Below are 27,517 nucleotides of genomic sequence, written 5' to 3'. Positions count from 1 at the left end.
CATGAATCACGGCACGCCAGGCCTCCCTGTCCATCACCAATTCCCGGAGTTCACTCAAACTCATGTCCATCGAGTCGGTGATGCCATCCAGCCATCTCATTCTCTGTCGTCACCTTCTCCTCCCGCCCCCAATCCCTCCCAGCATCAGAGTCTTTTCCAATGAGTCAACTCTTCACATGGGGTGGCCAAAGTATTGGAGTTTCAGCTTCAGCATCAGTCCTTCCAATGAACACTCAGGACTGATCTCAAAACAACTTAGCCATACATATATACAGGTATCCATTCTCTCTTAAACTCCTCTCCCACCCAGGCTGCCATATAACACTGAGCAGAGTTCTCTGTGCTACACAGGAAGTCCTTGCTCGTTATCCAGTTAAAATATAGCAGTGTGTACACATAGACCCCAAACTTTCCAACTATCCTATCCCCTCTCACCATTGCCCCCTCATAACCATAAATTCATTCTCTAAGTCTGTCTGTCTGTTTCTCTTTGGTAAATAAATTCATTTGCATAGTTTCTTTTTAGTTCCATATGTAAGGGATATCATACACTATTTCTTTTTCTCTGACTCCACTATGACAGGCATGGTTATTTTTAATAGAAGCAATTAGGCCTTTACAATGTTGTAGTATCTCTCCTTTTATAAGTTATGGGTCAAAAGAAGAATGAACCAAGTGTATTGAGCATCCTGTGACTGTCTCAAATGGTGAGAGTTTGAGTTCCAAAAGGGGTAAATCTGAGATTTAGAAGGACCAATGACAATGTTTTGGGGTTAGGTATTTGGAGGGCCTCTACAAACTTATTCCAAAGAGTCTTAATAATACCTTTAATGCAACAGAATAAACCAGAGGTTTGAGGGTGGGAAGCACAGTAAAAGTACTCTAAACTGGGCAAATATTACAGACTTTTCCAAGTACCTAGCTAATGAATTCCTTGATCACTGTGAAGTTCAAGAGGAGTTGCACAGGTAAGGATCCTTTCTTCCATGAGGACTTTATTTATCGAAGAGCCAGTAGCCTGTCTGCAAGGAAGGTCTTTAGTCTAGACAGTGACTAATCTTTATTTATGTACATGAGATTGAGGGAGTTGTATGAAATCCATTTGCTAGACTTTAAATGGCCACATGTCTGAGAGTAGTACCAACAAACTTCCTTGAGCCGTATTTTAGACAAGTGGGACCACAGAGGTAGGGACCTTTTGTGGCCATGGTAGTGTTTCCCCGTCAATATTGATTTGTGAATACTGTGATTTTGTCCATAGACTGGTGGTTTAATGCATGTACAGTGATGAGAAGTGGGAATTTTAGTCTCTGGCAGGACTGGGTTGGGTTAGGATTAAACTAGAGCTTGCTCTTTTTATCCAACCAACAATTGTTGAATTTCCATTCTTGTTTTTGTTGAATTTCTATTCTTGTTCCATTCTGGGACCAATTGTTTGGCTTCTCTAGCCAGTTTTCTAAAATATAATTTGAGGAAATAGCCCTCTGAACCATGACAGAGGTTTAGCTGCTGGTGGTCCCTTTTATTGGCAGCATTCCTTGAGGAAATACTACCAAGGTGAGTTCCTTAAGTTCCCAGAGAGTCAAGTGTAGAATGCCCTGGTATCCTAATAGCGAAAGTGACATGGAAAAGTATTGCATCCAGTGATTCACAAACATAGGGACAGTGCTAAATTTTATTTCTGTGGGAAGTAAGGAAGCAACATTGCTTCTACAATATTCCAAAATCATAAGCTACCTCAAAGGCATATCTACTATTTTTATAAATATGGCAGTTTTGTCCTTGGCTTTAAGCCCTTGTAAGAGTGTACAGTTCAGTGCTGTGATGATCTAGAGGGGTCTGATGGGGGGTGAAGGGAGGCTCAAGAGGGAGGAGATATTTGTATACACATGGCTGATTCACTTTATTGTACAGCAGAAGCTAACACACACTGTACATCAATTATATTCCAATAATAAAATTTTAAAAATACCGAGTGACTCAAATGGTAAAGAATCTGCCTGCAATGAGGAGACTTGGGTCTGATCCCTGGGTCGGGAAGATCCCCTGGAGAAGGGAGTGGCAGCCCACTCCAGTATTCTTGCCTGGAGAATTTCATGGACAGAGGAGCCTGGTGGGCTATAGTCCATGGGGTCGCACAGAGTTGGACATGACTGAGCAACTAAAAAATACTGAGGGAACCAGTAGGGTGGCAAAGCTAATAAACTATTCGAAGTACTTAAAGGCAAGGGGGTTAAAAAAAAAAAAAGGAATGCTAGAATAAAATCCATAGGTTAAATATAAAACTGATTTTTTTTTTTAAGGAGTGATTAAATCAGTCTTTTGGGCTGAAGGGCTTCCCTGGTGGCTCAGACAGTAAAGAATCTGCCTGTAATGCAGGAGATCTGGGTTTGATGCCTGGCTTGGAAAGATCCCCTGGAAGATCCCCATGGCAACCCACTGTAGTATTCTCACCTGGAGAATTCCCATGGACAGAAGTGTGTGGCAGGCTACAGTACATGAGGTAGCAAAGAGTCAGACATGACTGAGTAACTCGGCACAGCACAGCCATAGGTACAGATGCTGCCTAACAGCATCAAAAGAAGTTGCAATCGCATACCTGGTACAATATTTGCCATTGTCACCTTTTCCATAAGAACCATCAGTGAACCAGGAGAAGTCAGTTTACTCAGAGGAACTTCCTGTAGGTCATCACGAGGAGTCAGGAGGTGATCTGACAATGGTAAGCAGTCATGAGGAAGTTAGTGATGGAGGGGAGAAGAGTAACATGGTTAATGTTACTATACTAGAAAAGGATTATGTGAGGAGCAGTTAACAAAAGGATTTCATAGGTAATGAAGGGGCTGACTGAGAGATGTTGAGTGTGATGAGAATTCAGGAGGGCTTCTACTACATGAGGTACAAAATGGTTAAAGGGGATCCTACCACAATTTCTTGGAGGTCTTAATCAAAAGGGCACTGGTCATAATGGTTCTATGGCAAGGGCAGTGTCCCAGTGCCACAGAGCCCAGATCCTGACAACACCATATGAGTTGATGGTGGTCCCTGCATTTTTAGGTGAGTACCTTAAGAGCTTTTCTGTCCTTTTCATATACAAAAGGAAAAAAAGAATCTGATAATTGCCATGCCCAAGAGCAGATGGGTTCATCAAATACTCTTTTAAGGCCTAGAAAGCTATCTTGCCCAGTTTGCCCCATCAAATTGGGTCAGGGTTGTTGCCTAGTTGCCTAGTCATGTCCGACTTTTCACGACCCCCAACAACTATAACATGCAAGGTCTCCCTGTCCCTCACCATCCACTGGAGTTTTCCCAAGTTCATGTCCATTATATCAGTAAGCCATCCAGCTATCTTATCCTCTGATACCCTCTTCTCCTTCCCTCAATCTTTCCCAGTATCTAGGTCTCTCCAATGAATTGGCTCTTTGCATCAGGTGACCAAAATATTGGAGCTTCAGCTTCAGCATCCAATGAATATTGAATGCTGAAGCGGTGTTACAAGGGAAAATGAGACCGTGAGCCTTGTCATCTTGTTGTTATTGGAGTATTCAGTTGTGACCTTCAGCATTCCAATGAGTATTCAAGGTTGATTTCCTGTAAGACTGACTGATTTGATCTCCTTACTGTCCAAGGGACTCTCAAGAATCTTCTCTAGCACCACAGTTTGAAGGCATCAATTCTTTGGTGCTCTGCTTTATTTATGGTCCAGCTCTCACAACCATACGTGACCACTGGAAAGACCACAGCCTTGATTATATGGACCTTTTCGGCAAAGTGATATCTTTGCTTTTCAACACGTTGTTTGTCATAGCTTGTCACGGTTGTTATTGTTTAGTAAAAACATAGCAAGTTTTGGCCAACAGGAGAAATTTGGGATCCAATTTTGGCAATAACCAAATAGCCCAGGAAAACTTCATAGTTGACATTCAGTTGTGGGTTTTGGAAAACTTAAGACATCATGAAGACCATGTGGATCTAGATGTATCTCTAACTTTGATGGCAGATGCCCTAAATATCAAACCAGCATTTACGCAGACTAAAAATTTTCTTTGGCGACTTTATATCTCTCTAAGGCGAAAAGCTTTAACAAGTAGACACTGTCTTCCTGTGAGGAGTCTTGAGAAGGAGAGCAAACAAGCAAATCATCCATATATAGCAACAAAATAGAGCCTCTAGGGAGCTTTATGTTGTCCCGATCGGCCTTCAGGATTTGTGAGAAATACAAAGGACTCTCAGTAAAACCCTGAGGCATTGCTGTCCAGATGAATTTTTTTCTCTCAAATGAAGGCAAAAGGTATTTTTGAGCTGCATCAACTGAAATATTGAAGAATGCATTGCATAGATCAATTATAGTAAAAAATGTACTTCCTGTGGGAATGGACGCTGGTGACACAGGCGTGTAAGAAACAACCAGGATGACAATGTGGCTCAGTGCTCAGAGATCCTTGACAGACTTCCACCCTCAGCCATTGGTGTTCTCACCAGTAAAATAGGGGTGTTACAGGGAAAATGAGACCTTGAGCCTTGTCGTCTTCTTTTACGGACCTCATGCCTTGAAGGCTTCTTTACTCATTGGTTATTGATTAATCCTGGGAAGAAGGTTTGAGGGATCTAATTTGAATCTTGATGGGATTCACACTGTGAATTTTGCCAATATCGGTTGGAGATATTGCCCTTAAGGAATGTGGTACCTGATTCAATAGGGACAAATTGTCAGTGTTTTCAGAATCGGCTCTAGTACCGTCCAAGATGGAACAAATAAAAGATGCCAAAGGGTCATTTAATTCATGTGGTTGGTCAGTTGTGTCCAACTCTTTGTGACCCCATGAACTATAGCCCACCAGGATTCTCTGTCTATGGAATTTTCCAGGCGAGAGTACTGAATTGAGTAGCCATTCCCTTCTCCAGGGACTCGAGCCCAGGTCTCCTGCATTGCAGGCCACCAAGTTCTAGAATAGTTTCTTCTTTTGAGAGAAAGAAATTCTGGCATGGTACTTCTCTAAGAGATCTCAGCTTAATAAATTCATGGGAGCTGAAGAACAAAAGAGAAAAAGTTTTGTATCTCTTAAAGGATTTATACAAAATGGGATAGGCTCAAAGACAGGAACCTCTTGAAGCGCAAATGAGATCCCACTATTTGGACTGTTTTTGAACTCAAAGGCAGGAACTGCTTTATAATAGTGGAGTTGAGCACCAAGTGTGTGGCTCTGATGCCAGTTACGACTGGAATAGACTCACCCCCGTCCTGGAGAAGTGTTTCCCCAAACCAATTAAGAGGAAGGCTTGAGAGGAGCCTTGTAGTTCCTCAGAATCCTAGCATTAGAATTGAGGGGATGCTAGAAAGGCTGGTTAGGATTTAAAATGGGTAGGCAACAAGGACCTACTCTATAGCACAGGGAACTCTGCTCAATATTATGTGGCAGCCTGGATGGGAAGGGAGATCAGGGGAGAATGTATACAAGTACATTTATTTATGGCTGAGTCACTCTGCTGTGTACCTGAAACTATCATAATATTGTTAATAAGCTATACTCCATTATAGGAATAGGAAAAGGTGTACGTCAAGGTTGTATATTGTCACCTTGCTTATTTAACTTATATGCAGAGTACATCATGAGGAACGCTGGGCTGGAAGAAGCACAAGCTGGAATCAAGATTGCTGGGAGAAATATCAATAACCTCAGATATGTAGATGACACTACCCTTATGGCAGAAAGTGAAGAGGAACTCAAAAGCCTCTTGATGAAAGTGAAAGAGGAGAGTGAAAAGGTTGGCTTGAAGCTCAACATTCAGAAAACCAAGATCATGGCATCTGGTCCCATCACTTCATGGGAAATAGATGGAAAAACAGTGGAAACAGTGTCAGACTTTATTTTGGGGGGCTCCAAAATCACTGCAGATGCTGATTGCAGCCATGAAATTAAAAGACGCTTACTCCTTGGAAGGAAAGTTATGACCAACCTTGATAGTATATTAAAAAGCAGAGACATTACTTTGCCAACCAAGGTCCGTCTAGTCAAGGCTATGGTTTTTCCCTTGGTCATGTATGGATGTGAGAGTTGGACTGTGAAGAAAGCTGACCGCCGAAGAATTGATGCTTTTGAACTGTGGTGCTGGAGAAGACTCTTGAGAGTCCCTTGGACTGCAAGGAGATCCAACCAGTCCATTCTAAAGGAGAGCAATCCTGGATGTTTATTGGAGGGACTGATGCTAAAGCCGAAACTGCAATACTTTGGCCACCTCATGGGACGAGTTGACTCACTGGAAAAGACTCTGATGCTGGGAAAGGTTGGGGGCAGGAGGAGAAGGGGACGACGGAGAATGAGATGGCTGGATGGCATCACCGACTCGATGGACATGAGTTTGAGTGAACTCCGGGAGTTGGTGATGGACAGGGAGGCCTGGTGTGCTGTGATTCATGGGGTCGTGGAGAGTCAGACACGACTGAGCGACTGAACTGAACTGAACTGAACCGATACTCCATTATAAAATAAAATGCTTTTTTTTTTTAAAATGTTGTTTAGAGGAGTGAAGGTGCCTGAAACACTAAAATTTGCATCAATCTTCTTTCCAGTGTCCTGGTTCTTTGCAATAATAGCAGAAACTATAAGGGTTTGGTTCTGTTTAGGAAGCTTCATCTGCTAGAGTTGAAAAACCCAGAACTTTGGTGATCTTCCATTTGGGTGAGAGTGGGAGAGAGCAGGTTTGCCAAACCAGATTTTACTTAAAATCTGGAATGGACATAGTTTATCACTCCATCCTGGTTCTTTTTAATGGAAGAGAGTGTCTCAGTTCAGCCCAATAATAAGCATAGGTTGAAAACTATGCAGGGAGAATCAACACCTGAAGGAAGACCAGAGTTTTCTTTAAACATTGTCTACAGTTGTATTATAATAGTCATGAACAGGTTCATAAGATTTTTGTGTGCAAGCCTGAATTCTCTTCCAACAACAGGCTGTAGACAATTCTAGAAATTGCTTGATGAAATCTCCTAGCAATTGCCTGGACTTGGTGACAGAAACTAGTAAGCTAAACAGTCAAAATTACAGCGATCTTCTAGGACTTTCCCAGTGGTTTTCATCCAGTGCTGATCCCTGCCTTCATCAATAAGCACATGAGCTAGCCAGTATAATTCAGAGAGACTAGGTTGATAAGTTTGAATGACTATATTAAGTCCCTAAACAAATCTATGAAAATATTCATTTACTTTGGGAAAATCTTTGACTATGGCTCCTCAATCAGCTTCAATCCAAGGAATATAAAAAAAATAAAGGGTTTAGCTTCTAGATCCTCAGAAGGCTTTATTTTTAATTGGATTATAATTGTTTCACAATGTTGTGTTAGATTCTGCTGTACAATAAAGTGAATCAGCTGTATGTGTTCATATACCCGCTCCTTCTTGGACCTCCCTCCCAACTCTCTAGGTTGTCACTGAGCTGAGCTCCCTGTGCTATACAGCAGCTTCCCACTAGCTATCTGTTTCACACAGGGTAGTGTATTCATGTCAGCGCTACTTTCCCATTCATCCTACCTTCTCCTTCCCTCTCTGTGTCCACAGGTCCATTCTTTACATCTGTGTCTCTTTTTCTGCCCTGCAAATAGGTTCATCTGGACCTTTTTCATTTTTAATAGATTCCACATTTATGCATAAATATATGTTATTTTTCCCTTCCTGACTTAACTTTACTCTGTATGACAGACACATCCATGTCTCAACAAATGACCCAATTTCATTCCTATATATATTATACACACACACACACACACACATATACATACACACCACATCTCTATTCATTCATCTGTTGATGGACATTTAGCTTGCTTCCATGTCTTGGCTATTGTAAATAGTGCTACAATGAACCTTTGGGGTATACGTGTCCTTTTAATTATGGTTTTCTCCGAGTATATGCTCAGGAGTGCGATTATTAGATCATACAGTAGTTCTACTTCTATTATTTAAAGGAATCTCCATACTATTCTCCATAGTGGCTGTATTAATTTACATTCCCACCAACAGTGCAAAAGGGTTCTCTTTTCTCCAGAAGGCTTATTTTTAAAGGGATAGAGTCTGACAAGTTCAAAGGAAGAGGGAGTGGGGACAGTTTCAGAGGAAAGGGGAAGTTATGCTGAGAAAATGAGTCCAGGGGAATTTAGGGTATAGAGGATGCATAGGCAGGGAAGAGGAAGATGGTTCCAGAGGTAGAGCCTGGCCATTGGAGCCCAGGAGAGATACCAGATGGTGCTGGAGGCAGAACCTGAGACCCAGAAGCCAAGAAGAGGAGTCCGGGGCTTCAGGAGGCATTTTATTTTTCTTTAAATGTTTGTTTGCTTCAGTTAATCTTAAAAGAGAGGCAATTTTAGGCTCTTGATAATGTTTGGAATCCTCAAACTATCAATTAAAATAGGCATTTCACTCTGTTCTGGAAAATTTTAAATTATTGTAATCCAATTTGGTTTTAAGGAAAGTAAGTTTGGGAATTTCAGAAGTTCCCCATAATGTTCATTGATATCCTAAATTGTTGCTGCTCAGCTTGGTCCATTTATTTGGAACTGCACTCGAGGAAGGACTGCAGCTTCAAAGATTTTTTAAAAATAGTTTTATTTATTTGTTTATGATTTTTGCCTGTGCTGGGTTTTTGCTGTTGCACACAGGCTTTCTGTAGTTGTGGTGCAGGGGCTTAGTTGCGCCATGGCGTGTGGGATCTTCCTGGACCAGAGATGGAACCAGTGTCCCCTGAATTGCAAGGCAAATTCTTAATCACTGGACCACTAGGGAAGTCCAGGACTGCAGTTTCTTTATTTTTGGCTGTGCTGGATCCTTGTTGCTGTGTGGGCTTCTCTCTGGTTACTGTGAGTGGGGGCCCCTCTAGTTGTGGGGCCTGAGCTCATTGCGGCATCTTCTTTTATTTTGGAGCACAGGCTTTAGGATGCACAGGCTTCAGCAGTTGTGGCACATAGGCTCCATAGTTGCGGTTCCCAGGCTCTAGAGCACAGGCTCAATAATTGTGGTGCACAGGGTTAGTTGCTCTCCAGCATGTGGGATCTTCCTGGACCAGGGATCCTGTGTATCCTGCTTTGGCAGGTAGATTCTTTATCACTGAGTCAACAGAGAAGTCAGAGTCTCTATAGGAGAGTTGCCCTGAAAGTATTTATATACTTGAAATTCCATTTCTCAGAAATTTCTCTCTAGAGTAAAAGAACAACTTTCAAATAGGGTTAGGGTTACAGCTTACAGCATGAACAGCTCAATTCCAACAGCTTGCAACTCAGTCTGCAAACTAACACCAGCCAGTTCTGAGGAAATAGCTTGGTCCTGGAGAAGCCAGTCAAAGACTTTTTCAGCCAGGTTCCAGAGAACAACCTCTGTTCTAAAGGAATGGACTGATGGCTTCTCAGCTTCCGTTGAAATTTTTTTTTATTTTGAAATCAGACTGATGTGCCAAATGAATATTATATACAGAACAAGACCTTAACCAGAAAGACCTTAAAATAGATCCTAAAAGAAGTCTGGAGAGCTTCAAATGCAAAGAGGGAATGAACTGGGATCCTGAAGAAAGACACACCTTCAAACTTCAGGGTTGGTGAGAAAAGCAGTGAGTGACAATGGGCTCACTTGTGGATATTGTACATGTTAGCTCACCAGCCTGGAGCCTTTGAGGGTCTTTTCTGTTCCTTGTACGGGCCACCAAGATGTTAACTTAAATAGACTGCCAGATATTTCTCCAACAAAGATGGATATATTGGGGATCAGCAAATATTTACAATTTGACATCTGCAACCATGGTGAGCCATGGTGAGCCACATCCAAGTCTTTGCAGGCCAAGAAAAGGAGAACTCTTTTATAGAGGGAAGGAGGAAGTTGAGGGGACCAGAGTAAAAGAGTTCATAGCTTTTCATCAACCGAGTGCCTGCCAGGAAAAAAGAGGAGTCTTTCTTCTACCTGCTGGGCATCCCTTTCTGGCCTCCTGATTCTATTTAATTGAGATTTCGCTCTCTCTTTTTAAAAACAACATCACAAAAGTGTTTATCACATAGTTCAGTGCTTGGAACATAGAAGATTCTCAACAACCAGTTCCTGAGTGAATGGATATGCCCTTAGAGGCTTTGCTGCTGCTCTCCTTTCTACCTTGCTGGGACATCCTGCTGGGTGAAGATGATATTGTGGCACCCCCTTGGGCCTGCTGTTGGGAATTTCCAACTTTCCCATTATGTTTTCTACCTGGCACAATCATAGTCATTTTTCAAGCTCAGCTTAAATATAAGCTCTTCTGTTAAGCTTTCCTTGAGTTTGTAGATCAACTCTCTCTTCCCAGAGGAGTTAATCCTTTCCTTCTTTGTACTTCCATACCCCTTGGTGAATGCAGATTCCAAGTGCTTTAGCACTAGGGATTCATTATTTAGTATATGAATTATATCTTACTCTTTGATTACAAAATGAACTCCTTGAAAAGCCTTTGTTCTTTTGATTATAGCATCAGTATGCATAGGAAACACTGAATTTTTATTTGGTCTAGTTGGGTAGAGAACTTGAAAGCAAGAAGACTAAGAACTGTTAACTCAATTTCACACATTTAACAGGTATGCCTAGATTTAATTTTTAAGCAAAATAATGGTAATAATGGTTTGCCTTTCCAGGATGTTTGAATCATCTTTACTTAGTATTATTTCCTTACTATTATTGGCTAATTTGTCCCAGACATCAGGAAAATCCAGGTCCTTGTTCCCCAGGAGTTTTTGAGAGGAGAGCAGGTTTCAAATCCACAGATTTCTTGCCTCAAAAACTTCCCACGTTCCAGTGAACAAACATAAATTTGAAGACCTTCTCTCCAAACCACAACAGTGATGTAGATCAAGTTGCAGGAGAATGGGAGACCAGCTGTGGAAGGTCAAGGGAATGTTGTCATCCAGGCACACAGAGCTTTAGAACACAGTGAGGTGCCAGTCGTGCAACTGTTCCCAAATATACCCGTTTGGTTACAGTATGTTACAGTTCCTGAGACCCAACACCTGCTCACTTTCCCAATGAGTGGCTGAAATATGTGCTCTAATATTTGAAGGTAAACACATTTCCCATCTGTTTGCACAAGGTTTCTGCAAAGACAAAGGCAAGTTCTTATTGGCAAATTTCCTACTTCTAGCTCAAGATCATCCTGTTGCTTTACTACAATTTATGATCCTCCAGAAAAGTAAAAAACAAACAAAGAAAAACTCCAAAAAAAAAAAACAACTCCAGAAATTTTGGAAATTTTTCTCAAGTTGTTTGCACTGAGAGCCTCAACTGAAAGACTGTCCCACCATTTCTGAGGTATCCTAGCTCCTAAAAGAATACTAGTACAGCCCAGCTGGTCTCAACCCTCAAATGTGGAAGCTAATTATTAAAGTCACATTCTCCTTGATTTGAGATCTTTTAATGGACGTCTAGAAGCTTGGCCATCACTTCACACCTGCCATAGTGTCAATCAGTTGGAGGAAAAAAAATTTTTTATGTCAATCAAGAAGTCCTTGGGGATGTTGTAACCTGTTATGATGCATTACCCTTTGACCACTGTGACTTAAAGACACTGGCACTAAAGAGCATGTGCCAGAAATAATTAGAAGCTAATCTTACTTAGCATTCACATATAAATGAAGCATTTAGTACGGGAGAGTTTATACTGTCTGAACAAGGAGGCTGAGAAGTCCATCTTCCTTGATGCCACCATCAGCATTACTATTAATTAAATGTAGTGAGTTGAGATTCAAAGTTGCCCTAACACTTCAAATATTTAACACCCATGCGAGGACTATTATCCTGTATTAATGTCCTGCCACAAGTGTTAACAAGGCCAGTATTGCAAACTGACTAATTCTCAATGCTCCTAGCACCCTGTGGTGAAAGAGATGGATTCTCCAGGAAACAGCCATTGTGGAAAACGCGATATATAGGGCTGAGGCTGGCCTTACACATTTTAGTGGTTACAAAAATGTCTCCCCCACCCCTGGTGAGTTACAGCTCACTGAGGTATGACACTGAATCACCTTATCTCTCCCAGTAACTACGCTGTTGTGCCTGGGCTCAGGGGCATTCATCTGAATGACACCAACCTCAAAATCGGAATTTGGGCTTTAAATCTTGAGCATGTGATGTTTTTTCTTTATGGACCAGATTTCAGAGAGCCCCCCAAAAAGAGAGAGAATCACCAACACACACCCAGCTTGCACTTGTTCACAACTCATCTTGCCCACTGCAACATCCTGTCCTTAGGATGACCTTACAGAAACAGGAGAGCTAAAGGGAATAGCTGCAAAGATGAGAGTGGCTGAGGAGTAAATAAAACAATAGGAAGGCAGCCAGGGGCCGCAATGCCCAGACTGAACCAGAATAAAACAAAATCATTATACTGTAAATTGCTCATGCTATATGGAGTCTATTACGAAGGGTTTGTGAGACCTGGGAAAGGGGGGTGGATTCCAACTATTTTCAGAGCCCATGGATCACCCTAACACCCCCACAGCCAAAGAAACCTAACTCCTGATGGATTGCTAGTGGTTGAGGAGGGTGAGAAGAGAGTAGGTAAATTAAACCCCCAGATAGCCCTATCTGTGGTGTGAAGCGTTTCACACATCTTTCTTCTACATTTGGGCTGAGGATGCCTGAGAATAATTTGCCATCCTCAGGGCCCAATACAGGGCCAGCCAGAATGTCTAGTGCTCAGTATATTTCTGCTGACTTCCAGAGGATTGTCCTGAAGTGTTAAAACACTTAGCACCTAGTAAGCGCTCAGTAAATATCAGTGATCCAGTAGCTGAACAATCACCTCCTCCATTTAAATTCCCCCCTCCACCATGGATGTGTAATCCACATTACAAGATATGAGCTTTCTCATTCTCACACAACTGTTCAATTTATTCATTCCATTCATTCACTTAACAAACATTGGTCGAGCAGTTCCCATGTGCCAGGCTCTGTCAGTCACAGGTTCTGGAGTCCTGTAAAAGCTTTGGCATCAGAAGGATCTGGGTTCAAATCCCAGCTCCGTGCAACTAAGTTCCTTACCATCTCTGAGCTTCAGTTTCCTCATATGCAAAATTAGCATAAGAATAATTTCTCCCTTGAGATACTGTGAGGATTAAAAGAGCTTGTATAGTTGAGATATTTGGTGGTGGTGGTGATGGTGGTTTAGTCACTAAGTTGTGTAAAACTCTTGCAACCCCATGGATGGCTCCCGCCAGGCTCCTCTGTCCAAGGGATTTCCCAGGCAAGAATACTGGAGTGGGTTGCTGTTTCCTAACACAAGGTAAGCTTTACAGATGTAGCAGCTTCAAGGCTCTCTGCCTAAATCCAGGCATCACTGTGACACCCTGTTTTACACAGTCCTGGTTAATTATGTTTTCCTCTGAAATCATCAGTACTTATTGTCTGTTCTACCAAGTTTAGGTCTTGGCTTTTTCATTTACTTGGTAGTCTTTCTTCCTTTGCCTATTATTCCATGAATCGCTACCTTTGACTTTGCCCATGAAGAAATATAGTTGCAAAGGAGCCCAGAGCAAATTAGGAGCAGGAGATTGAATCCAGATGAAGATCAATGCAGGGAAAAAACTCACTTCACAAAGTTAGAGTGAGGCCTGATGAGAGATGAATAGAATCCTTGCAGAGAAAAGCAGAATGAAGCCCAGAAAAGAGAGGAAGAAATGAGTTCCTGATGGCTATTCCAAAGAGAGGGGTCATATTCTACAGTGTGGAGAGTCCCCTAGAGCATGAAGACTCTGAGGGGGAAGTTGTGTGAGGGCACTGGTTCATCACCTGGATGGGGAAAAAGTTCCCTTGTGAATTATGGGGTGCTCAACATAGTTGGGGACCATCTGCAGAAATGTTTACCGTTATTTCTTCATCTCTAATCGTTAACTCTTGTTGGATATAAGCAACTTCAAGTCTCATTGGTAGGAAGAAAGTGTGCCATAGGATTCTACCTCTGCACTTCCTGAAGCCGTTGGCTTGTCTGGATGTTTAGTCATAGGCTGGGATCCAAGAACATAATTGTAAGGAGTGGACTGGTAAGAGGAGAAGAGAAAGAATAGCAGGAAAGAGGCTGAAAGAGATGAGAAGGTGGCAATTATGGCCCCTGAATTTCAGTGTTACAGTTTTTAAAGTGAGATTCTAACCCTCTGAAATTGTGAGCAGTTTTATGTGGGCGTTTCTTTTTTTTTAATCTCTAAGAAGAGGGTCAGTAGATTTCCTCAGATTCTCAGAAGACTGTGAATTGCCCTTACCTGACTTTGCTCAGAGGAATGATGTGGGCTGGTCTATGATCCCTTGACATCCACTGAGCATTCTCAATGGCTGCCACTGGGGGCAGGAAGAAAAGAACAGAGGTGGTGGTGGTAACTGAAGTTACCCCCGCCAACTTCAGTAAGAGCAATTTTTAAAATTTATTTTTTCATGTAGAAATAGTTTTAAATTACACAAAAGTTGGAAAAATAACTAGGAAAAATGAAAAGTAGGATTATCTAGCTGAGAAGGATCCCTTAGTTCTCTTGTATCCACTCCCACCATTGTAGGCAGGCATCCTGTAACAGGGTGCCTTGTGTCGACTCGGTGTCCATGGCTTCATCATGGATTGCAAACACATAACATACTTTACGCTTTACTGGTTTCCCTACGGATAACCCTATTCCTCACTTCCTATTTTCATTCTTGCCATGTGGACAATTTAACTGACACTTAGACTATTTAGTGGCATAGAAAAATATTTATAATTAAATCCTAAATGGAAAAGAGTAAAACCCAATTACACAAAAACTTCCTGAGAAGTAATGAATAAAAGGTAAATTATTTGAGATACTGCACATCTTTATGATTCTCCTGGTCATTTCTCAAGTTGGCTGCTATTGCTCTAGCCATCATATCTACATTCCAGCAGAAACTAAGTAGGAGGAATAAGGATAAGAGGACATTGCCTAAATCAAGCAGCAGAAACTTTCCCAGAAATCCCACAGCATGATTCTACATGTGTCCCATTGACAAGCACTTTGAGACATGACCAGACCTGGTTGGGAAATAGACAAAGAAAAAGGAGGTTGGGACTGGAGTTGGGGATCAGCCAATCAATAACTACTCCAGGTGGTAATTGAAAAGTCACCCTGTCTAACTTTTGATCGTAAAATAGCAGTCAAGTCAGGCCAAACTACGAAAAGAAATTTTCCTCCTCCCTCCTTTGCTCTCTTCCCCTCTTCTCTCTTCCGTATTGTAAAATGTAAAATGTCAAGGGATTCCTTAATAGCTTTGAGGCTCATTGCTCCTCAGTGCCTAGCTGTGAGTTTCCCTGTTCCTTATATATGCCCTCTCTCTGCTCCACCCCTAGCCCCACCCCCAATCGCACTCCAAGCCCAGCAGGAAAGCCTAGCTCCCTGGAAAGTTCCCCAATCAGCAGAATCAGCTGTGCCTCACCTGGTCTTCAGCCTAATGGGTTTCACTTCCCTGTCAAATCGTGAAATTCTACAAACAAGCCAATCACATCCCTCCATGTGAACAAAGGGTTACCCCACTCTCTTTACCACAAAGCCTGACTCTTAGGGCCCTGGCTGGCTCTCTGTACTCCCAAGTGCAATCCTGGCATGGTCCTGCCTGGCTGTGGTGTCCTCCTCCTCTTCTCTGTGAGTACACATGGCTAGTGATCTGTATGGCGTCTGGTGGTGTGTGTTCAGCCACCTATTGTTTAGAATGAAGGAATCATCCCACACCAGTGGGGGGCACAGGGGTTGATCAGAATACCTGTGCTGATACCACAAGAGAACAAGAGACATGCCGGCCTTGCCTTAGGGGGCTTACCATCTTGAGGGAAAGGTACTTGCTTGTATTCTGTGTTCGCTGCTAAAAGAACTGATATAGGGTGCGAAGGATAGACAGTGTGAGAGTGTGTGAGAGAGAGGTTGTGAGAAAGAGTGTGACACAGAGAGAGATAGTGTGTGTGAGAGTGTATGTGTGAGAGAGAATGAGTGTGAGAGTATGAGAAAGAGTGTGAAAGAGTGAGAGAGTGAGTGTGTGAGAGAGAGACTGTGAGAGAGTGCGTGTGTGAAATAGAGAGTGAGAGTGTTAAAGAGTGTGTGAGAGTGAGAGAGAGTGTGTGTGAGAGTGTATGTGTGAGAGAGAATGAGTGTGTGAGAGAGTATGAGAGTGTGGAAGAGTGAGAGAGTGAGTGTGTGAGAGAGAATGAGTGAGAGAGAGTATGAGAAAGAGTGTGAGAGAGTGAGAATGTGAGAGAAGAGTGTGTGTGAGAGAGAATGAGTGTGAGAGAGAGTATGAGAAAGAGTGTGAAAGTGAGAGAGTGAGTGTGTGAGAGTGTCTGAGAGAGAATGAGTGTGAGAGAGGGTATGAGAAAGAGTGTGAAAGTGAGAGAGTGTGTGAGAGTGTGTGTGAGAGAGAATGAGTGTGAGAGAGGGTATGAGAAAGAGTGTGAAAGAGTGAGAGAGTGTGTGAGAGTGTGTGTGAGAGAGAATGAGTGTGAGAGAGAGTATGAGAAAGAGTGTGAAAGTGAGAGAGTGAGTGTGTGAGAGTGTCTGAGAGAGAATGAGTGTGAGAGAGGGTATGAGAAAGAGTGTGAAAGAGTGAGAGAGTGTGTGAGAGTGTGTGTGAGAGAGAATGAGTGTGTGACAGTGTGAGAGTATGGAAGAGTGAGAGAGTGAGTGTGTGAGAGAGAATGAGTGAGAGAGTATGAGAAAGAGTGTGAGAGAGTGAGAGTGTGAAAGAGTGAGAGTGAGTGTGTGAGAGAGAATGAGTGTGAGAGAGGGTATGAGAAAGAGTGTGAGAGAGTGAGAGTGTGAGAGAACAGTGTGTGTGAGAGAGAATGAGTGTGAGAGAGAGTATGAGAAAGAGTGTGAAAGTGAGAGAGTGAGTGTGTGAGAGTGTCTGAGAGAGAATGAGTGTGAGAGAGGGTATGAGAAAGAGTGTGAAAGAGTGAGAGAGTGTGTGAGAGTGTGTGTGAGAGAGAATGAGTGTGAGAGAGAGTATGAGAAAGAGTGTGAGAGAGTGAGTGTGTGAGAGAGAGACTGTGAGAGAGTGTGAGAGTGAGAGTGTGTGTGAGAGAGAGAGTGTGTGAGAGTGTGAGAGAGTGTCTGTGAGAGTGTGTGTGTGAGAGAATGAGAAAGAGAGTGTGAAAGAGAGAGTGAGAGTGTGAAAGAGTGTGTGAGAGCGAGAAAGAGTGAGAGAGAGTGTGTGTGCCTACTACAGAGAAGTCTAGGTGAGAGAGAGTTACCCAGGCAGAGGGATTAGAATAGTCAGAGAAGAGGTTTTCAAATTCAAGCTGAGAGTTTGAAGAGCTAAGAATAGAGGGGGGAAACTGCAGAGAAACTGGCTGAAGCAGAAGCTTGGAGAGGGACACAGAGGCCAGGTCAGGGCGAGTCTTCTCAGCAGAGCGGAGAAGTTCAGGCATTTCTGAGCAAGCACTGGCACGCTGCCTCCAGCAGGAGTATATGGATGGACATTTGCTTTGGGGACGACCTCTGTAGAGGATGGGAGGGCACTGGAATTAGGAACCAAAGAAACCTGGGGAGGCTTTGGTAGTGGTCTAAGCAGAGTGGCAAAGCTTTACGGGAGGGACTGTTTGTGAGGTCCTGGACTAGTAGATGCAGAGAAACCCGTGGTCTCTTAGTGTGACTTTACACTCAGGGGCTTTTGTTTTTACCTTCATCATAAGGGTCAGGGAAGGGAAAGCTACCTGCTTACACAGGACAAGGCTTCAACTGCTCATGACACAAGTTTTATATTAGAACTTTATGCATCTGCCAGTAAAAGAAAATATAGCTCCATTGGCTTACACGAATTGGACTCCCCCAACCCCACCCCAGAGATAGGTGATTGGTTCAAAGGAATCAAAGCAGATGCCACTTTTGGAGTCTCCCTCATTGTCCCATGGAGGCTGTTGCAGCTGCATCCATTATGCATTCAAGGCAGGAGGAAGGGTAAGTGACAAAGCCTGTGCTGGCTTTCTGTGACTTTATGTATCCTTGTAGCGGAAAAGAAAAATATTTTACAAATGACCTTTCCCAAATGACTTCTGCTTAGTCCTCACAGACACTGGCTACCCCAGCTGCATGGGAATCTGGGATGGCAAGCATCGATTTTCAGGACCATCTGGAAGGAGGTAGAAAGGGAGAAGGGTGAGGGTGCTGGTAATGGCGATTCAGCAGCCAATCAGCCACAAGTGTCTTATACTGGAGGGGAAAGGGGAAGCTGTGGGGAAAGGGGAAGCTGTGGAGGCATGCATGCAGCAGGGGTCAGTCACAGTTGTGAATTTTATGAAAGGGTTTGCTGGGAAACTACATTTAAGAAAATATATATGGTGACTACGATTCCCTTGACAGCACGACTGAGTGATTTGCAATGTACTTGCATTTCATGGCCCTGGTTCCAAGTACTGTCACTCGCTTTCATGTCAGACACTTGAGTTGTTTCAAAATCACCAGACTGGTCTGGTATTAAATTGCACACATGTACGTGCACATGCAGACCTTTCAGGAGCCCCCAGTGTATGGCAAGAAGCGTGCTTGCTCTTCTGATGGCTGTGGCATCAGCACTGTCAATTTGTTTGGGCAAACATGCTTCTTTCTAAGACTGGAACTCCAGGAAGATTAAAAGTACCCTCTGCCACAGGTCTTTTGCCATAGATCTGAAATCTAAATTCCTTGAAAGTAGTTTTATGCCCATGGTATCATATGATTCTCATGGCAGTCCTGCAAAGCAGGCTTGGCTCACCATTTTAGAAGAGGAAATGACCCAAAGAAATGAAATTATTTGCTTGTAGCGTGTGAAGGTCAGCAGCCCTGCTCCAGGAAGACTTCTGGGTTCAGATCTCAGCTCCTTCTAATGTTGGGCAACTCAGAAGACTTTGAAGCAGCAAAGTGAGGCCACTGAAATATGGGAGGAAGACCAGTATTGATAAACAGGACTATAATTCTAGCTTAGAAAATCTGGAAAAAGACTCTTCTGTGTGTCTATGTGATAATAAATCACCCTGAAACTTAGTCACATCTGCCACAAATTGTTTTTTCATGTTCAAGAACCATTCTGTGGTTCAAGAACCAAGGTCATAGTGGGGATAGTCTGTCTGCTCTATGATATGTGGGGCCTAGCTGGGAAGAGTTAAATGTTTGAGTTGCTCCATTACTGGGAACTGAAGACTTTCAACCTGTCTGGTCCCTGAATAGGAATGACTCCAACATGAGCTCAGATGGGACTATTGATTTACACACCTGTGTATGGTTTCTCGAGGTGGCTTGGGCATCCCATTTTTTAAATTTAATGTTTATTTTATATTGAAATATAATTGATTTACAATGTTGTTAGCTTCAGTGTTCAGCAAAGTGATTCAGCTATACATATGTGCTGTACTTAGTCACTCAGTCGTGTCCAGCTCTTTGCTACCCCATGAACTGTAGCCTACCAGGCTCCTCTGTCCATGGGGATTCTCCAGGCAAGAATACTGCAGTGGGTTGCCATGTCCTCCTCCAGGGGATCTTCCCAACCCAGGAACTGAACCCAGGTCTCCCGCATTGCAGGCGGATTCTTTACTGCCTGAGCCTTGAGGGAAGCCCCAGCTATACATGTACACATATCCATTCTTTTTGTATTCTTTTCCCATATAGGTTATTGATTAGCGTTCCCTGTGCTATACAGTAGATCCTTGTTGATTAGTTCCTTCTTTTTGTGGTTGAGTAATATTCCATTGTATGTATGTATCACATCTTCTTTATTCTTCTGTTGATGGACATTTAGGTTGCTTTGATGTTTTGGCTATTGTAAATAGTGCTGCAGTGAACACTGGAGTGCCTGTATCTATTCAAAGTATGATTTTTTTCTGGATGTATGTCCAGGATTGGTATTTTTGGATCATACAGTAGTTCTAGTTTTTGAAGGACCTCCATACTGTTCTTTATAATTCTTGTACCAAGTTGCTGCTGCTGCTGCTAAGTCACTTCAGTCGTGTCCGACACTGTGTGACCCCATAGACGGAAGCCCACCAGGCTCCCCCGTCCCTGGGATTCTCCAGGCAAGAACACTGGAGTGGGTTGCCATTTCCTTCTCCAATGTGTGAAAGTGAAAAGTCAAAGTGAAGTCGCTCAGTCGTGTCCGACCCTTAGCGACCCCATGGACTACAGCCTACCAGGCTCCTCCATCCATGGGATTTTCTGGGCAATAGTACTGATTCCCACAAAAGTGTAGGAGGGTTCCCTTTTGTCCACATTCTCTTCAGCATTTATTGTTTGTAGACATTTTGTTAACGGCCATTCTGGCCAGTGTGAGGTGATACTTCATTACAGTCTTTTCTGGTTTGATAATGTTTATTATTTTATTTTACAGTTTTTGCTGAGATGTAATTTAATACCTAAAATTTCAACACTTTAAAATGCACAACTCAGTATGTAATATAGATTTATTAACTGTTATTCATTGGTTTTTAGTATACGTGCAATGTTGTTCAAACATTGTCACTATCTCATTCCAGAATATTTCCATCACCTCAGAAATGATACCCAGTACCTCTTATCAGTCACTTTCAGTTCCATTATTCCTTTACCTGAAAAGCACTAATCTTTGATGCTAAAGGTGGCAATACTTTGGCCACCTCATGCGACGAGTTGACTCACTGGAAAAGACTCTGATGCTGGGAAAGGTTGGGGGCGGGAGGAGAAGGGGACGACAGAGAATGAGATGGCTGGATGGCATCACCGACTCTGTGGACATGAGTTTGAGTGAACTCCGGGAGTTGGTGATGGACAGGGAGGCCTGGTGTGCTGTGATTCATGGGGTCGCGGAGAGTCAGACACGACTCAGTGACTGAACTGAACTGAACTGAACTTTATGACTTCATGGTTTTCCTGTTGTGGACATTGTGTAGTATCTGTTACTTCGTGAATGACTTCTTTTATGTAGCATAATGTTTTCAAGGATGAGTATGTTGCAGTGTGTCTATCCTTCATTCCTTTCTATGGATGAATAACATTCCATTGCATGACTGTTTTGTTTATAAATTGATCAACTTTTTGACTATTATGAATAATGGTACTATGAACATTTGAGGATAATATTTTTGTGTGAACATGTTTTCAGTTCTCTTGGGTGTATACCAAGGACTGGAATTGTTGGGTCATATGGAAACTCTATGTTTGAATTTTTAAGAACCTGCCAGAGAGTTTACCACCATGATTGCATTATTGCAAGTCAGTTGTATAAGAAGATTCCAATTTTTCCAAATCCTTGCTAACACTTTTTATTTCCTGTATTCTTGATTATACCATCCTAGCGGATGTGTAGTGTTATCTCATGGTGGTTTTGACTTGCATTTCCCTAATGAGCAATAATATTGAGCATCATTTCATGCACATTTTGGTCACTTATATAATCTCTTGGGAAATGTGGTTATTCACATGCTTGCATAGTTTGTGATTGAGTTGTCTTTTTTTCAAAAAATTATTGGAGTATAGTTGCTTTACAAATTTGTGTTAGTTTCTGTTATACAGCAAAGTGAATCATTAATATGCATACATATATCCCCTCTTTTTTGGGATTTCCTTCCCATTTAGGTCACCACAGAGCAACAAATAAAGTTCCCTGTGCTATTCAGTAGGTTCTAATTAGTTATCAATTTCATACATAGTGGTGTATATATGTCAATCCCAATCTCCCAGTTTATCCCACTCCTCCCTTTCCCACCTGGTGTCCATATGTCTCTCTGTGTCTCTGTCTCTATTCTGCTTTGCCAATGCGTTCATCTGTACCATTTTTCTATATTTGTTTTTCTCTTTATGACTTACTTCTTTCTGACAGTCTCTAGGTCCATCCACATCTCTCCAAATGGCACAGTTTTGTTTCTTTTTATGGCTGAGTAATGTTCCATTGTATATATGTACCATATATTCTTTATCCATTCCTCTGTTGATGAACATTTAGGTTGCTTCCACTTCCTATCTATCGTAAATAAGACTGCAATGAACATTGGGGTGCATGTATCTTTTGGAACAATTGTTTTCTCCTTATAAATAAGCCCAGGAGTGGGATTGCTGGGTCATATGGTAGTTTTGTTTTCAGTGTTTTAAGGAAACCCCATACTGTTCTCCATAGTAGCTGTATCGTTTACATTCCCACCAGCAGTGTAAAAGGGTTCCTTTTTCTCCATACCCTCTCTAGGACTGTTTGTAAACTTTGATGAGGCCATTCTGACTGGTGTGAGGTGATACCTAATTGTAGCTTTTATTTGCATTTATCTAATAATTAGAGATATTGGTCTTTTCATGTGTTTGTTGGTCATCTATATGCTTTCTTTGGAGATATGTCTATTTAGGTCTTCCATCCATTTTTTTGATTGGGTTGTTTTTTTTATATTGGGCTGAATGAGCTGTTTGTATATTTTGGAGATTAATTCTTTGTCAGTTGTTTAGTTTGCAAATATTGTCTCCCATTCTGAAAGCTGCCTTTTCTTTTTGTTTATGGTTTCTTTGCTGTTCAAAAGTTTTTAAGTTTAATTAGGTCTCGTTTATTTTTATTGTTCTAGGAAAAAAGTGAAAGTGAAGTCGCTCAGTAGTGTCTGACTCTTTGCAGCTCCATGGACTGTTGCCTACCCAGGCTCCTCAGGCGACAGTCCATGGAGTTTTTCAGGCAAGAGTACTGGAGTGGGTTGCCATTTCCTTCTCCAGGGGATCCTCCCAACCCAGGGATCGAACCTAGGTCTCCAGCATTGCAGGCAGATACTTTACCATCTGAGCCACCGGGAAGCCCAATCATTGTTCTAGGAGGTGTGTCAAAAAAGATCTTGCCATGATTTATGTCAAAGAGTGTTCTGTCTGTGTTTTCCTCTAAGATTTTTTATAGTGTCTGGCCTTAGATTTAGGTCTCTGCTCCATTTTCGGAGAAGGCAATGGCAAGCCACTCCAGTACTCTTGCCTAGAAAATCCCATGGGTGGAGGAGCCTGGTAGGCTGCAGTCCGTGGGGTCGCTAAGGGTCGGACACGACTGAGCGACTTCACTTTCACTTTTCACTTTCACACATTGGAGAAGGAAATGGCAACCCATTCCAGTGTTCTTGCCTGGAGAATCCCAGGGAAGGGGGAGCCTGGTGGGCTTCCGTCTATGGGGTCACACAGAGTCGGACACGACTGAAGTGACTTAGCAGCAGCAGCAGCAGCAGCTCCATTTTGAATTTATTTTTACGTATGCTATTAGGGAGCATTCTTATTTCATTCTTTAACATGCAGCTATTCAGTTTTCCCAGCATCACTTATTGAAGAGACAGTCTTTTCTCCATTGTATTTTCTTGCCTCCTTTGTCATAGATTAAGTAACCATAGGTGTAAAGGGTTATCTCTGGGCTTTCTATTCTATTCCATTGATCTATATTTCTGTTTTTGTGCCAGTACCATATTGGCTTGATTACTGTAGCTTTGTAGTATAGTGTGCAATCATGGAACCTGATTCCTCCAGCTCTGTTTTTCTTTCTCAAGATTGCTTTGGCTATCCAGGGTCCAGATGGTGCTAGTGGTAAGAAACCCATCTGCCTATGCAGGAAACTTAAGAGACTTGGGTTCACTCTCTGGGTTGGGAAAATCCCCTGGAAAAGGAAATGGCAACCCACTCCAGTATTCTTGCCTGGAGAATCCCATGGATTGAGGAGCCTGGTGGACTACAATCCATACAGTTACAAAGAGTCAAACACAACTGAAGTGACTTAGCACACACCACATACAAATGATAAAATTTTTTGTTCTAATTCTGTGAAAAATGCCATTGATAATTTGATAGGGATTACACTGAGTTTGTAGATTGCTTTGGATAGTCTCATCATTTTCACAGTATCGGTTCTTTCAATTCAAGAACATGGTATGTCTCTACATCTGTTTGTATTTGATTTCTTTCATCATAATTTTATATTAATAGTTTTCTTTGTACAGGTCTTTTGCCTCCTTCAGTTCAGTTCATCTCATCCTCTGTCATCCCCTTCTCCTCCCACCTTAAATCTTTCCTAGCATCAGGGTCTTTTCAAATGAGTCAGTTCTTTACATCAGGTGGCCAAAGTATTGGAATTTCAGCTTCAGCATCAGTCCTTCCAATGAAAACTTAGGACTGATCTCCTTTAGGATGGACTGGCTAGACCTCCTTGCAGTCCAAGGGAGTCTCAAGAATCTTCTCCAATGCCACAGTTCAAAAGCATCAATTCTTTGGCACTCAGCTTTCTTCACAGTCCAACTCTCACATTCATACATGACCACTGGAAAAGCCATAGCCTTGACTAGACGGACCTTTGTTGGCAAAGTAATATCTCTGTTTTTTAATATACTGTCTAGGTTCGTCATAACTTCCTTTCCAAGGAGTAAGTGTCTTTAATTTCATGGCTGCAGTCATCATCTACAGTGATTTTGGAGCCCCCAAAATAAAGTTTGTCACTGTTTCCACTGTTTCCCCATCTATTTCCCATGAATTGATGGGACTGGATGCCATGATCTTAGTTTTCTGAATTTTGAGCTTTAAGCCAACTTTTTTACTCTCCTCTTTCACCTTCATTAAGAGACTCTTTACTTCTTCACTTTCTGCCATAAGGGTGGTGTCATCTGCATATCTGAGGTTATTGATATTTCTCCTGGCAATCTTAATTCCAGCTTGTGCTTCATCCAGCCCAGCATTTCTCATGATGTACTCTGCATATAAGTCAAATGAGCAGGGTGACAATATACAGCCTTGACGTACTCCTTTTCCTATTTGGAACCAGATTTTGCATACAGATTTTTCAAGAGGCAGGTCAGGTGATCTGGTATTTCCATCTCTTTCAGAATTTTTCACAGTTTATTGTGATCCACACAGTCAAAGGCTTTGGCATAGCCAGTAAAGCAGAAGTAGATGTTTTTCTGGAACTCTCTTGCCTTTTCAATGATCCAGCAGATGTTGGCAATTTGATCTCTGGTTCCCCTGCCTGTTATAAATAAAACCAGCTTGAAGTTCATCTGGAAGTTCATGGTTCATGTATTGTTGATGCCTGGCTTGGAGAATTTTGAGCATTACTTTACTAGTGTGTAAGATGAGGGCAATTGTGTGGTAGTTTGAGCATTCTTTCACTTTGCCTTTCTTTGGGATTGGAATGAAAACTGTCCTTTTCCAGTCCTGTGGCCACAACTGAGTTTTCCAAATTTGCTGGCATATTGAGTGCAGAACTTTCATAGCATCATCTTTTAGGATTTGAAATAGCTCAACTGGAATTCCATTACCTGGTCCCATCACTTCATGGCAAACAGATGGCGAAACAGTAGAACCAGTGTCAGACTTTATTTTCTTGGGCTCCAAAATCACTGCAGATGGTGACTGCAGCCATGAAATTAAAAGATGCTTGCTCCTCGGAAGAAAATTATTACCAACCTAGACAGCATATTTAAAAGCAGAGATATTACTTTGCCAACAAAGGTTTGTCTAGTCAAAGCTATGGTTTTTCCAGTAGTCATGTATGTGAGAGTTGGAGTATAAAGAAAGCTGAGCACTGAAGAATTGATGCTTTTGAACTGTGGTATTGGAGAAGACTCTTTAGAGTCCCTTGAACTGCAAGGAGATCGAACCAGTCCATCCTAAAGGAAATCAGTCCTGAATATTTACTGAAAGGACTGATGCTGAAACTCCAATATTTTGGCCACCTGATGCAAAGAACTGACTCATTGGAAAAGACTGTGATGCTGGGGAAGATTGAAGGCAGGAGGAGAAGGTGACAACAGAGGTGAGATGTTTGGATGGCATCACCGACTCGATGGACATGAGTTTGAGCAAGCTCTGGGAGTTGGTGATGGACAAGGAGGTCTGGCTGCAGTCCATGGGGTTGCAAAGAGTCGGACACAACTGAGTGACTGAAGTGAACTGATTTTGAATTGATACTGCAGATGAGAAATACACTGTACTTTCTTTCAGAGCTTTTTATTTCTAAATGTGTTTATCTGCCCCAATACTATCACTTACTAGTTGTGTGACGATGGAATCTTACCTAGTGTCTCTGAATCCCTGAGATAATAAAATAAAAATAATACTTAGCCTTCTGTGAGAAGGATATGTGACTATGTATGCAAAGTGCTTTGCAAGAACCTATTCTACATTTATGCAATACTCCTAGTATTCAGGTACCATGCTCTGTTATAAGTGTTTCACATACCTTACTTAATCCTCATTTACCTCTATGATGTAGACTGTATTTTCATCCCTATTTCAAGGATGAGTAAACAGAAGTGCAAAGAGGGTAGTGACTTACCAACGGTCACAAAGCACATATGTGAAGACCAGGACTTAAACAGTGTATCCTGGTTCTAGTGTCTGCAACACTCAATCCCTCTGATATACTGCTCAGTAGATAGTACAGATATATGCATGCATATATTGTTTCTTGAACACCCACAAGTAACAGTATGAGCCCAGGATTTTGGTTTGTACAAAGAATCTGTTCATCTAGAACAAGGGTCTGCAAATGATGACTGTGGTCCAAATCTGGACACTTCTATTCATTGTGTATTACCATGGTTGCTTTTACGCTATTGCAGAAGAATGGGATAATTACGACAGAGACTGTATGGCCTGCAAAGCTGAAAATATTTATTATCTGTCCCTTTGTAGAACAAAGTTGGCCAAGTCTTGTTTTCAATCTTACCTGAAACACTTTACCTACATTTCTTGGAATTTCACACATGTTGAACCTTGTCAATTCCTAATTTAGCAAATTTTTATTGAGTTAACTTATGGCAGCCAGTGTTCTAGACACTGGAGCTACTTGATAAATAAGAAAGGCATGGTCTTTACTCTCAGGGAGTTTTTATTCTGGTGGAGGGAAATTAAAAAAAAAAAAACACCAAAAATAAGTAAGTAAAACCAAATAATTGTAGATTATAATGACAGCAATGAAAAAAAGAAATAATAAGTAACTGAAGTTAGAGGATTTCTTATAAATTTATTTCACAATAAATCTCATTGTGAATATTACTGCAGCCAAAGGCATCTCAATAAGGAGGTACATGGAGAGGATGAAATTGTCACCTCTGACAACAGAACAGAAAGCCTTCCAGGAAGTGTGGGAGGAGGGCTGCTCAGAGCTCTTGCCTGCCTCATGGTGTGATTGTGAATTGAAAGTAAATGGTCAGCCTCATTGTATGATTTTTCTCCTCTCTATCTGAAGCAACTTGGATGCAGACATGCAGAAAGCAGAGAGTGAGTTCAACAAAAGTTGAGGTTTTAGAGGATAGTAATAAACGGAAATAAGGGAAGAGGTGAATGGGCACATTTAGCCTGGAGACAGATTTACTTGGCTTGCCTATTGTATTAAAATTAGGCATTCGAATTCCTTTTGATAGAACACAGTTTGGTTCACCATGCTTGTAGACATTCTTGCCATGTTTTGTCTTGCCTTTTGCACTTGTTTATGTTTTCTGCCTGCCCTTGTAAACTTCTGTGATTGCAAACACTAAATTATAGTAATAGATGACAGGCTCTTGCTTGCATGAAGAGAGAATATCAGAACAGAGAACTAAAGGAT

The sequence above is a fragment of the Moschus berezovskii genome, chromosome 12 (assembly GCF_049115385.1).
Source record: "Moschus berezovskii isolate FMDL1 chromosome 12, NW_MosBer_1.0, whole genome shotgun sequence".
Taxonomy (NCBI): Eukaryota; Metazoa; Chordata; class Mammalia; order Artiodactyla; family Moschidae; genus Moschus; species Moschus berezovskii.
This window is presented reverse-complemented; position numbering follows the sequence as displayed.